This window comes from Rattus norvegicus, chromosome 4 (assembly GCF_021556685.1).
Source record: "Rattus norvegicus strain SHRSP/BbbUtx chromosome 4, alternate assembly SHRSP_T2T, whole genome shotgun sequence".
In the NCBI taxonomy this organism is placed as follows: domain Eukaryota; kingdom Metazoa; phylum Chordata; class Mammalia; order Rodentia; family Muridae; genus Rattus; species Rattus norvegicus.
Genome location: NC_141537.1, coordinates 97,626,199 through 97,638,055, shown reverse-complemented (window position 1 = coordinate 97,638,055; position 11,857 = coordinate 97,626,199). Strand labels below are relative to the sequence as shown.

Here is an 11,857-nt window from a genome sequence, read left to right as displayed (position 1 = left end):
AAGTTTCCCAGAGAAGACAGACACCTATTTGGATGGTTTTCCAGAGGAAGGCAAGTGTGAGCAAGCTGTGAACCTCATTTCTCTTTGTTCCTGTGAAGTTACTGGCTGTGGCATCACCAGCTCAACTACTTAGGTGCTCATTAGTTCTTCAGGATTTTTCGTGCATAAAGGAGGAGAAAAACAGATTAATAGAATCCAATGTATGTGCTATTAAGTGTAATGCAAATTTAGTAACACTGTACAAAATGTGCTTTCCAAATTTTCCCTCATTTATAATTAGAGATTTGTCATTCACACATGAAAGATGGATTATAATTTGTAGATTCTTAGTTAATAAACTATGAGGCAAACACAGTGTTCCTTGAAAGATGAGCCATTTTAGACTTCTTATTGAGGTTTTTACCTTTTGGTCCTGCCTCCAGTAAACCACTGTGCTTCTTCCTATTAAGTAACAACTCAAGAGTTCAGAAGGCCAGAGAGACTGCTCTGTGGGTGGGAGTGTGAGCTGTTCTTCCCAAGGGGCCACTAGTCTATTCAGACTTAAGCATTGAGCCCCAAAACAAGGCTAGACCTTTGAAGAATCTTTGATAACAAATAAAATTTCTTATCTCTAAAATTTTGACATGCTTTGACTTCCAACCCTCATCTCTATGTGGTCCACATGGCTTAGGGAATTTTCTCTCTTTTTTTAAAAATTTATTTTATTTTTTATTGGATATTTTATGTATTTACATTTCAAATATTATCTCCTTTCCCGGTTGCCCCATCCCCCATCCCCCTGATTCTATGAGGATGCTCCCCTTCCCACGCACCCACTCCCACCTCACCACCCTAGCATCACCCTACACTGGAGAAACCAGTCTTCACAGGATCAAGGGCTTCTCCTCCTATTGATGCCAGACAATGCATTCTCTGCTATATCTGCAGCTGGAGACATGGGTCCCTCCGTGTGTACTCTTTGGTTGATGATTTAGTCGCCAAGAGCTCTGGGGGGGTCTGGTTTGTTGGTATTGTTGTTCTTCCTATGGGGTAGCAAACCCCTTCATCACCTTCAATCCTTTCTCTAACTCCTCCCGTGGGGTCCCTGTGCACAGTCCGATCCTTACTTAGGTGCAAGCATCCTCATGTGTATCAGTATGGCTGTGGCAGAGCCTCTTAGGAGATATCCAAATCAGGCTCTTGTCAACAAGCACTTCTTGACATCAGCAATAGTGACTGGGTTTGATGTCTGTATATAGGCTGGATCCCCAGATGAGACAGTCTCTGGATGGCCTTTCCTTCAGTCTCTGCTCTACTCTCTGCCCCCATATTTCCTTTAGAAAACAGCAATTCTGGGTTAAAATTTTGAGAAGTGTGGGTGGCCCCATCCCCCAACCTTATCCTCTGTATATGGTCTCTACAGGTTCTCCTTCCCTTCTGTTGGGCATTTCAGCTCATTTCATCCTTGTTGGGTCCTGGAAGCCTCTTACTTTCCTGGCATCTGGAACTTGCTGATGGCTGTTCCCACTTCCTCATCCCTGATTGCAACACACCTCTGTTTAAAATTCTGACCCCTTTGTATATCATCCCCATCTCCTCTCATATCTAATCCTGCCCCCCTACTCCCCTTCCCCTCCTTTCTTTCTCCCAAGTTCCTCCCATCCTCAACATCCCATGAGTATTTTGTTCCCCCTTCTTAGAAGGAGTGAAGCATCTACATTTGGGTCTTCCTTCTTCTTGAGCTTCATGTGGTCTGTGGGTTGTATCATGGGTGTTCTGAGCTTTTGGGCTAATATCCACTTATCAATGAGTACACACCATGTGTGTTCTTTTGTGATTGAGTTACCTCACTCAGGATGATATTTTTCTAGTTCCATCTATTTGCCTATGAATTTCATGAAGTCATTATTTTTAATAGCTGAGTAGTACTCCACTGTGTAGATGTACCACATTTTCTGCATCCATTCCTCTGTTGAAGGGCACCTGGGTTCTTTCCAGCTTCTGGCTATTATAAATAAGGCTACTATGAACATAGTGGAGCACATGTCTTTGTTATATGTTGGGGCATCTTTTGGGTATATGCCCAAGAGTGGTATAGCTGGGTCCTCAGGTAGTACTATGTCCAATTTTCTGAGGATCCTCCAGACTGATTTCCAGAATTGTTGTACCAGTTTGCAATCCCACCAACAATGAAGGAGTGTTCCTCTTTCTCCACATCCTCACCAGCATCTGTTTTCACCTGAGTTTTTGATCTTAGCCATTCTGACTGGTGTGAGGTGGAATCTCAGGGTTGTTGTGATTTGCCTTTCCCTGATGACTAAGGATATTGAACATTTCTTTTTTTAATATTTATTTATTTATTATGTATACCCCATACAGCTTTCTGTCTGCATGTGTGCCTGCAGGCCAGAAGATGACCCCAGATCTCATTATAGATGGTTGTGAGCCACCATGTGGTTGCTGGGAATTGAACTCAGGACTTTTGGAAGAGCAGTCAGTGCTCTTAACCACTGAGCCATCTCTCCAACCCTGAACATTTCTTTAGGTGCTTCTCAGTCATTCTATATTCCTCAGTTGGGAATTCTTTGTTTAGCTCTGTCCCCCATTTTTAAAAATTTTTTATTAGATATATTTCTTTACTTACATTTCAAACGTTATTCCCCTTCCCGGCTTCCTGTCCATAAGCCCCCATTTTCCTCCCCTCTCCCTCCCCCTCCCCCATATGGGTATTCCCCCTATACATCCCCCTAATTGCCCCCCATATTCACCTGCACTGGAGTCCAACCTTGGCAGGACCAAGGGCTTCCCCTTCCCCTGGTGCCCCAACAAGGCTATTCTCTGCTACATATGCAGTTGGAGCCCTGGGTCAGTCCATGTATAGTCTTTCGGTAGTGGTTTACTGCCTGGAAGATCTGGTTAGTTGGCATTGTTGTTTCTATGGGGTTGCAAGCTCCTTCAATTCTTTCAATACTTCTTCTAATCCCCCCCCCCAAGAGGGTCCTATTCTCAGTTCGGTGGTTTACTGCTAGCATTGACCTCTGTATTGGACATGCTTTTGATATGTCTCTCAGGAGAGATCTATATTGGGTCCCTTTCAGCATGCATTTTTTAGCTTCATCAATCTTATCTAGTTTTGGTGGCTGTATATATATTGTCCCCCATTTTTAATAGGGTTATTTGGTTATCGGGAATTTTCATGAATAGCATCTTGTTTTCCTTTCTCTTATTCATTGCCACAACAAGATGCCTGTGTTCATCTTCCTTTTTCTCTGTAAACTTACAGTGGAGGAATACTTGAATTAAGAGAGTCCCATAGCAGTGTCTCTGCATACCTTACCATCGTTAATATACATCAATGACATAATCATTAGTCCATGAAATAACTCTTAATCTGGCTTAGTCTTCCAGGTGTCCTGCTGGTATACCATTGTTTCTTCCTTGGGCTTCTGATGCCTGCCTGATATTCTACGGTCAGTGTCTTCACTTTACCAATCAGTACTTATATACCAAATTTTTGCCCTTGGTCTGATGGTATTGAATTCCACCATCACAGATTTACCCAGAGATGACAGCATGTAAATACTGTTACACAGTTAAATTATTAAAATATTAGCAAGATGGGAACCAAAAGAAGACATATATGTGTGTGTGTGTGTGTGTGTGTGTGTGTGTGTGTGTGTGTGTGTATATATATATATATATATATATATAATAGTAAGGGTGGAAAAGAAGACTCCCTTTTTCTTTGACTCTTTTTTTTTAGTTTTGGAAAGAAATAACATAACAGCACACCTGTCAGCTCTGATCTAAGTTCTTATAATGCAGTCCTTAACTGACACAAAGACTGACAAAGGAAGAAATGAGTAAAACGATCTCATAGATCTTTGTGTTTGTCGCTAAAGAAGCCCACTTATAGAAACACTGCCTTGAAAAATATTAGAGATAAGGAGCTCAAGGCATATGGGGAAGGATCAACAGATAAGGGAAGGACATCCATGTGCAATGACATTTGTCCCAAAGCTATAGTAGTAAGAATTTGAAGCCAATTTAAATGTCCAGCCTAGCAATAGAAAAATGTTTTTGAGACTTTAATTTATGAAAAACACGGTGCTAGTGCTTTAGGTAAACTGTCTCATTGTGGTAGTTTAAATGAGAATGGCCCCTACAAGCTTCTATGTTTGAATGTTTAGTCTCCAGTTATTGGAATTGTTTGGACATTAGAGGTGTGGCCTCTTTGGAGGAGGTGAGCCCAGAGCTATCTGATTCTCTTTTTCCTGTCTCTCCTCTGTACCTGCAGCTTGGAGGTCAGATGTGAGATCTCACCTACTAATTTAAGATCCATACCTGGCTCCTGCCACCATGGTTCCCACAATCACTCTCTGAAAATGTCAGCAATTCCTCAGTTAAATGTCTTCTTTTATAAGCTGCCTTGACTGTGGTGTCCCTTCACAGCAATAGAACAGTAACCAAGACATAAAATTTTCTGAGTGAAGCATTTTACTGGAAAGAGCACAAGTCACAAAGACAATTAATATTTGCCTGGGATTAGGTAATCCTAAGTGGTGGAGCTAGGACCTGAACTGCTTTATGTGTGAGTCAACAGTCTGTATTCAAAAACGCTTCTCAACAGGCTCGTGATTGAACTGATACTGTATTGTATGAGCATGATCAGTATTAATAATCCTAAGTGTGTTTTGAGTAATTTTAATGATGAAATGCTCATTGTATAATGCTGAATGAAAAAGACACACAGCAACATTATTAAAGCATATGGTCTCCAATGAAATACTGATGTGGAAACAACACTTAATGACTATTTAGAATAAGTGTCTTTACTTTTTGAAGTTTTGTATGCTTTCCATAATCTTCTGCACTCTCCATGCTTCCCACAATTAGTGTTTTTAGTGAATGATCAAGAAAACTATCTGGAGAAAATAACCGGTCGGCTGAAGATCGAAAGAATCAGTGCTCAGTGCTTTAGCTCCATAATACAGACTGTGCTGTGATCAAGAGCCCCGTGAGGCCAGGCAGTGCTGACACACTGTGACTTGTCCCCAGAGAAGCAATGCTCTCTTTTGGGTCCAGACTGCTGCCCGGGCCACCACCCTGAACTGTCCTGATGCGAGAGTGAAACTCATGAGACTAGTGACGAGTACAAAGTCAATCTAAAAACTAGGTGAGAAGTTCCACTCTTCAACTGCCAGGTGACTGACGTGCAAGTTAGTGACATAAGTCTTATCTCAACCATTCAGTAAACGACATGCTTAGTGAGGAAGAAGTTTTAGCATGACTGTGAGGCTCAGCAGAGAGCACATGAGATCTACTGTGTCACCTGAAACACGCTGGAAGGTACCGAATGTTTGCTTTACGGTGATGACAGTTTGCCAGAGGTGGACATAGAGTGAAGAGCTAGGGAGATCATTTGGCACTAACCCTAAGAAACAAATAGAATACATTTTTTCCAAAACCAGTCCTTTGGAGTGGATTTGGTTAATTTAGCCTGGTAATTGTTGGGCTAAAGAGTATGCTCTGCTTTTGCCCCAGGATAACTGTTCTTATTGAAAACGGTCTAGCTTGTTTCCAGACACATTGTCTTCTAGGAGGATCACTCTTACTTTCAATGTCAGTATATGTAAACTATGTCAAAAAAATCTTTCCAAATTAGAAATTATTTGGGTTTCTGAATATCCTCAAATATATCCTGTGAAAATATGCTAGTCATACAGTGCAGGACCGAATTGTCCAGCTATTAGCAGAATCCCACAGGTAATAAGGAAATAACAGAAATAGCATGAGGCTTTACAGCATGCCAGCTAATGACCTGGTGGCTAAAGCTGTCATAAACAATATTTTACACCTGTGAAAGAGTCTATCTGTGCGGCATTCTATTTGTGAGTGTTTTCATATTTAGAATACCTAAAAGTACTACAAAATATTAATATCTGGTGAATAAAGAGGGTAGAGTTGGGTTATTTTTTTTTTGATTTTTTATTTTTTATTAACTTGAGTATTTCTTATATACATTTCGAGTGTTATTCCCTTTCCCGGTTTCCGGGCAAACATCCCCCTCCCCCCTCCCCTTCCTTATGGGTGTTCCCCTCCCAACCCTCCCCCCATTGCCGCCCTCCCCCCATAGACTAGTTCACTGGGGGTTCAGTCTTAGCAGGACCCAGGGCTTCCCCTTCCACTGGTGCTCTTACTAGGATATTCATTGCTACCTATGGGGTCAGAGTCCAGGGTCAGTCCATGTATAGTCTTTAGGTAGTGGCTTAGTCCCTGGAAGCTCTGGTTGCTTGGCATTGTTGTACTTTTGGGGTCTCGAGCCCCTTCAAGCTCTTCCAGTTCTTTCTCTGATTCCTTCAACGGGGGTCCTATTCTCAGTTCAGTGGTTTGCTGCTGGCATTCGCCTCTGTATTTGCTGTATTCTGGCTGTGTCTCTCAGGAGCGATCTACATTCGGCTCCTGTCGGCCTACACTTCTTTGCTTCATCCATCTTGTCTAATTGGATGGCTGTATATGCATGGGCCACATGTGGGGCAGGCTCTGAATGGGTGTTCCTTCAGTCTCTGTTTTAATCTTTGCCTCTCTCTTCCCTGCCAAGGGTATTCTTGTTCCCCTTTTAAAGAAGGAGTGAAGCATTCACATTTTGATCATCTGTCTTGAGTTTCGTTTGTTCTAGGCATCTAGGGTAATTCAAGCATTTGGGCTAATAGCCACTTATCAATGAGTGCATACCATGTATGTCTTTCTGTGATTGGGTTAGCTCACTCAGGATGATATTTTCCAGTTTCAACCATTTGCCTACGAATTTCATAAACTCGTTGTTTTTGATAGCTGAGTAATATTCCATTGTGTAGATGTACCACATTTTCTGTATCCATTCCTCTGTTGAAGGGCATCTGGGTTCTTTCCATTTTCTGGCTATTATAAATAAGGCTGCGATGAACATAGTGGAGCACGTGTCTCTTTTATATGTTGAGGCATCTTTTGGGTATATGCCCAAGAGAGGTATAGCTGGATCCTCAGGCAGTTCAATGTCCAATTTTCTGAGGAACCTCCACACTGATTTCCAGAATGGTTTTACCAGTCTGCAATCCCACCAACAATGGAGGAGTGTTCCTCTTTCTCCACATCCTCGCCAGCATCTGCTGTCACCTGAGTTTTTGATCTTAGCCATTCTCACTGGTGTAAGGTGAAATCTCAGGGTTGTTTTGATTTGCATTTCCCTTATGACTAAAGATGTTGAACATTTCTTTAGGTGTTTCTCCGCCATTCGGCATTCCTCAGCTGTGAATTCTTTGTTTAGCTCTGAACCCCATTTTTTAATAGGGTTATTTGTTTCCCTGCGGTCTAACTTCTTGAGTTCTTTGTATATTTTGGAAATAAGGCCTCTATCTGTTGTAGGATTGGTAAAGATCTTTTCCCAATCTGTTGGTTGCCGTTTTGTCCTAACCACAGTGTCCTTTGCCTTACAGAAGCTTTGCAGTTTTATGAGATCCCATTTGTCGATTCTTGATCTTAGAGCATAAGCCATTGGTGTTTTGTTCAGGAAATTTTTTCCAGTGCCCATGTGTTCCAGATGCTTCCCTAGTTTTTCTTCTATTAGTTTGAGTGTGTCTGGTTTGATGTGGAGGTCCTTGATCCACTTGGACTTAAGCTTTGTACAGGGTGATAAGGATGGATCGATCTGCATTCTTCTACATGTTGCCCTCCAGTTGAACCAGCACCATTTGCTGAAAATGCTATCTTTTTTCCATTGGATGGTTTTGGCTCCTTTGTCAAAAATCAAGTGACCATAGGTATGTGGGTTCATTTCTGGGTCTTCAATTCTATTCCATTGGTCTATCTGTCTGTCTCTGTACCAATACCATGCAGTTTTTATCACTATTGCTCTGTAATACTGCTTGAGTTCAGGGATAGTGATTCCCCCTGAAGTCCTTTTATTGTTGAGGATAGCTTTAGCTATCCTGGGTTTTTTGTTATTCCAGATCAATTTGCAAATTGTTCTGTCTAACTCTTTGAAGAATTGGATTGGTATTTTGATGGGGATTGCATTGAATCTGTAGATTGCTTTTGGTAAAATGGCCATTTTTACCATGTTAATCCTGCCAATCCATGAGCATGGGAGATCTTTCCATCTTCTGAGGTCTTCTTCAATTTCTTTCCTCAGTGTCTTGAAGTTCTTATTGTACAGATCTTTTACTTGCTTGGTTAAAGTCACACCGAGGTACTTTATATTATTTGGGTCTATTATGAAGGGTGTCGTTTCCCTAATTTCTTTCTCGGCTTGTTTCTCTTTTGTATAGAGGAAGGCAACTGATTTATTTGAGTTAATTTTATACCCAGCCACTTTGCTGAAGTTGTTTATCAGCTTTAGTAGTTCTCTGGTGGAACTTTTGGGATCACTTAAATATACTATCATATCATCTGCAAATAGTGATATTTTGACCTCTTCTTTTCCGATCTGTATCCCCTTGATCTCCTTTTGTTGTCTGATTGCTCTGGCTAGAACTTCAAGAACTATATTGAATAAGTAGGGAGAGAGTGGGCAGCCTTGTCTAGTCCCTGATTTTAGTGGGATTGCTTCAAGTTTCTCTCCATTTAGTTTAATGTTAGCAACTGGTTTGCTGTATATGGCTTTTACTATGTTTAGGTATGGGCCTTGAATTCCTATTCTTTCCAGGACTTTTATCATGAAGGGGTGTTGAATTTTGTCAAATGCTTTCTCAGCATCTAATGAAATGATCATGTGGTTCTGTTCTTTCAGTTTGTTTATATAATGGATCACGTTGATGGTTTTCCGTATATTAAACCATCCCTGCATGCCTGGGATGAAGCCTACTTGATCATGGTGGATGATTGTTTTGATGTGCTCTTGAATTCGGTTTGCCAGAATTTTATTGAGTATTTTTGCGTCGATATTCATAAGGGAAATTGGTCTGAAGTTCTCTTTCTTTGTTGTGTCTTTGTGTGGTTTAGGTATAAGAGTAATTGTGGCTTCGTAGAAGGAATTCGGTAGGGCTCAATCTGTTTCAATTTTGTGGAATAGTTTGGATAATATTGGTATGAGGTCTTCTATGAAGGTTTGATAGAATTCTGCACTAAACCCGTCTGGACCTGGGCTCTTTTTGGTTGGGAGACCTTTAATGACTGCTTCTATTTCCTTAGGAGTTATGGGGTTGTTTAACTGGTTTATCTGTTCCTGATTTAACTTCGGTACCTGGTATCTGTCTAGGAAATTGTCCATTTCCTGAAGATTTTCAAATTTTGTTGAATATAGGTTTTTATAGTAAGATCTGATGATTTTTTGAATTTCCTCCGAATCTGTAGTTATGTCTCCCTTTTCATTTCTGATTTTGTTAATTTGGACACACTCTCTGTGTCCTCTCGTTAGTCTGGCTAAGGGTTTATCTATCTTGTTGATTTTCTCAAAGAACCAACTTTTGGTTCTGTTGATTCTTTCTATGGTCCTTTTTGTTTCTACTTGGTTGATTTCAGCTCTGAGTTCGATTATTTCCTGCCTTCTACTCCTCCTGGGTGTATTTGCTTCTTTTTGTTCTAGAGCTTTTAGGTGTGCTGTCAAGCTGCTGACATATGCTCTTTCCTGTTTCTTTCTGCAGGCACTCAGCGCTATGAGTTTTCCTCTTAGCACAGCTTTCATTGTGTCCCATAAGTTTGAGTATGTTGTATCTTCATTTTCATTAAATTCTAAAAAGTTTTTAATTTCTTTCTTTATTTCTTCCTTGACCAGGTTATCATTGAGTAGAGCATTGTTCAATTTCCACGTATATGTGGGCATTCTTCCCTTATTGTTATTGAAGACCAGTTTTAGGCCGTGGTGGTCCGATAGCACGCATGGGATTATTTCTATCTTTCTGTACCTGTTGAGGCCCGTTTTTTGACCAATTATATGGTCAATTTTGGAGAAAGTACCATGAGGAGCTGAGAAGAAGGTATATCCTTTTGCTTTAGGATAGAATGTTCTATAAATATCCGTTAAGTCCATTTGGCTCATGACTTCTCTTAGTCTGTCTACATCACTGTTTAATTTCTGTTTCCATGATCTGTCCATTGATGAGAGTGGGGTGTTGAAATCTCCCACTATTATTGTGTGAGGTGCAATGTGTGTTTTGAGCTTTAGTAAGGTTTCTTTTACGTATGTAGGTGCCCTTGTATTTGGGGCATAGATATTTAGGATTGAGAGTTCATCTTGGTTGATTTTTCCTTTGATGAATATGAAGTGTCCTTCCTTATCTTTTTTGATGACTTTTAGTTGGAAATTGATTTTATTTGATATTAGAATGGCTACTCCAGCTTGCTTCTTCTGACCATTTGCTTGGAAAGTTGTTTTCCAGCCTTTCACTCTGAGGTAGTGTCTGTCTTTGTCTCTGAGGTGTGTTTCCTGTAGGCAGCAGAATGCAGGGTCCTCGTTGCGTATCCAGTTTGTTAATCTATGTCTTTTTATTGGGGAGTTGAGGCCATTGATTTTGAGAGATATTAAGGAATAGTGATTATTGCTTCCCGTTATATTCATATTTGGATGTGAGGTTATGTTTGTGTGCTTTCATTCTCTTTGTTTTGTTGCCAAGACGATTAGTTTCTTGCTTCTTCTAGGGTATAGCTTGCCTCCTTATGTTGGGTTTTACCCTTTATTATCCTTTGTAGTGCTGGATTTGTAGAAAGATATTGTGTAAATTTGGTTTTGTCATGGAATATCTTGGTTTCTCCATCAATGTTAATTGAGAGTTTTGCTGGATACAGTAATCTGGGCTGGCATTTGTGTTCTCTTAGGGTCTGTATAACATCAGTCCAGGATCTTCTGGCCTTCATAGTTTCTGGCGAGAAGTCTGGTGTGATTCTGATAGGTCTCCCTTTATATGTTACTTGACCTTTTTCCCTTACAGCTTTTAATATTCTTTCTTTATTTTGTGCGTTTGGTGTTTTGACAATTATGTGATGGGAGGTGTTTCTTTTCTGGTCCAATCTATTTGGAGTTCTGTAGGCTTCTTGTATGTCTATGGGTATCTCTTTTTTTAGGTTAGGGAAGTTTTCTTCTATGATTTTGTTGAAGATATTTACTGGTCCTTTGAGCTGGGAGTCTTCACTCTCTTCTATACCTATTATCCTTAGGTTTGATCTTCTCATTGAGTCCTAGATTTCCTGTATGTTTTGGACCAGTAGCTTTTTCCGCTTTACATTATCTTTGACAGTTGAGTCAATGATTTCTATGGAATCTTCTGCTCCTGAGATTCTCTCTTCCATCTCTTGTATTCTGTTGGTGAAGCTTGTATCTACAGCTCCTTGTCTTTTCTTTTGGTTTTCTATATCCAGGGTTGTTTCCATGTGTTCTTTCTTGATTGCTTCTATTTCCATTTTTAATTCCTTCAACTGTTTGATTGTGTTTTCCTGTAATTCTTTCAGGGATTTTTGCGATTCCTCTCTGTAGGCTTTTACTTGTTTATTAATGTTTTCCTGTGCTTCCCTAAGTGTGTTCAGGTCTTTCTTGAAGTCCTCCAGCATCATGATCAAATATGATTTTGAAACTAGATCTTGCTTTTCTGGTGTGTTTGGATATTCCATGTTTGTTTTGGTGGGAGAATTGGGCTCCGATGATGGCATGTAGTCTTGGTTTCTGTTGCTTGGGTTCCTGCGCTTGCCTCTCGCCATCAGATTATCTCTAGTGTTACTTTGTTCTGCTATTTCTGGCAGTGGCTAGACTGTCCTATAAGCCTGTGTGTCAGGAGTCCTGTAGACCTGTTTTCCTCTCTTTCAGTCAGTTATGGGGACAGAGTGTTCTGCTTTCGGGCGTGTAGTTTTTCCTCTCTACAGGTCTTCAGCTGTTCCTGTGGGCCTGTGTCTTGAGTTCACCAGGCAGCTT

At 40.6% G+C, this 11,857-nt stretch overlaps 1 protein-coding gene and 1 long non-coding RNA gene across 3 annotated transcripts in view; one reads left to right on the top strand and one right to left on the bottom strand.

Annotated features, from left to right (window-relative positions):
* The window catches only part of LOC147994889 (uncharacterized), a 30,492-nt gene that overhangs the window by 3,028 nt on the left and 15,607 nt on the right, over positions 1-11,857 (bottom strand). The window lies entirely within an intron of this gene.
* The window catches only part of Il23r (interleukin 23 receptor), a 93,519-nt gene that overhangs the window by 69,169 nt on the left and 12,493 nt on the right, over positions 1-11,857 (top strand). The gene's annotated exons all lie outside the window — the stretch shown is intronic.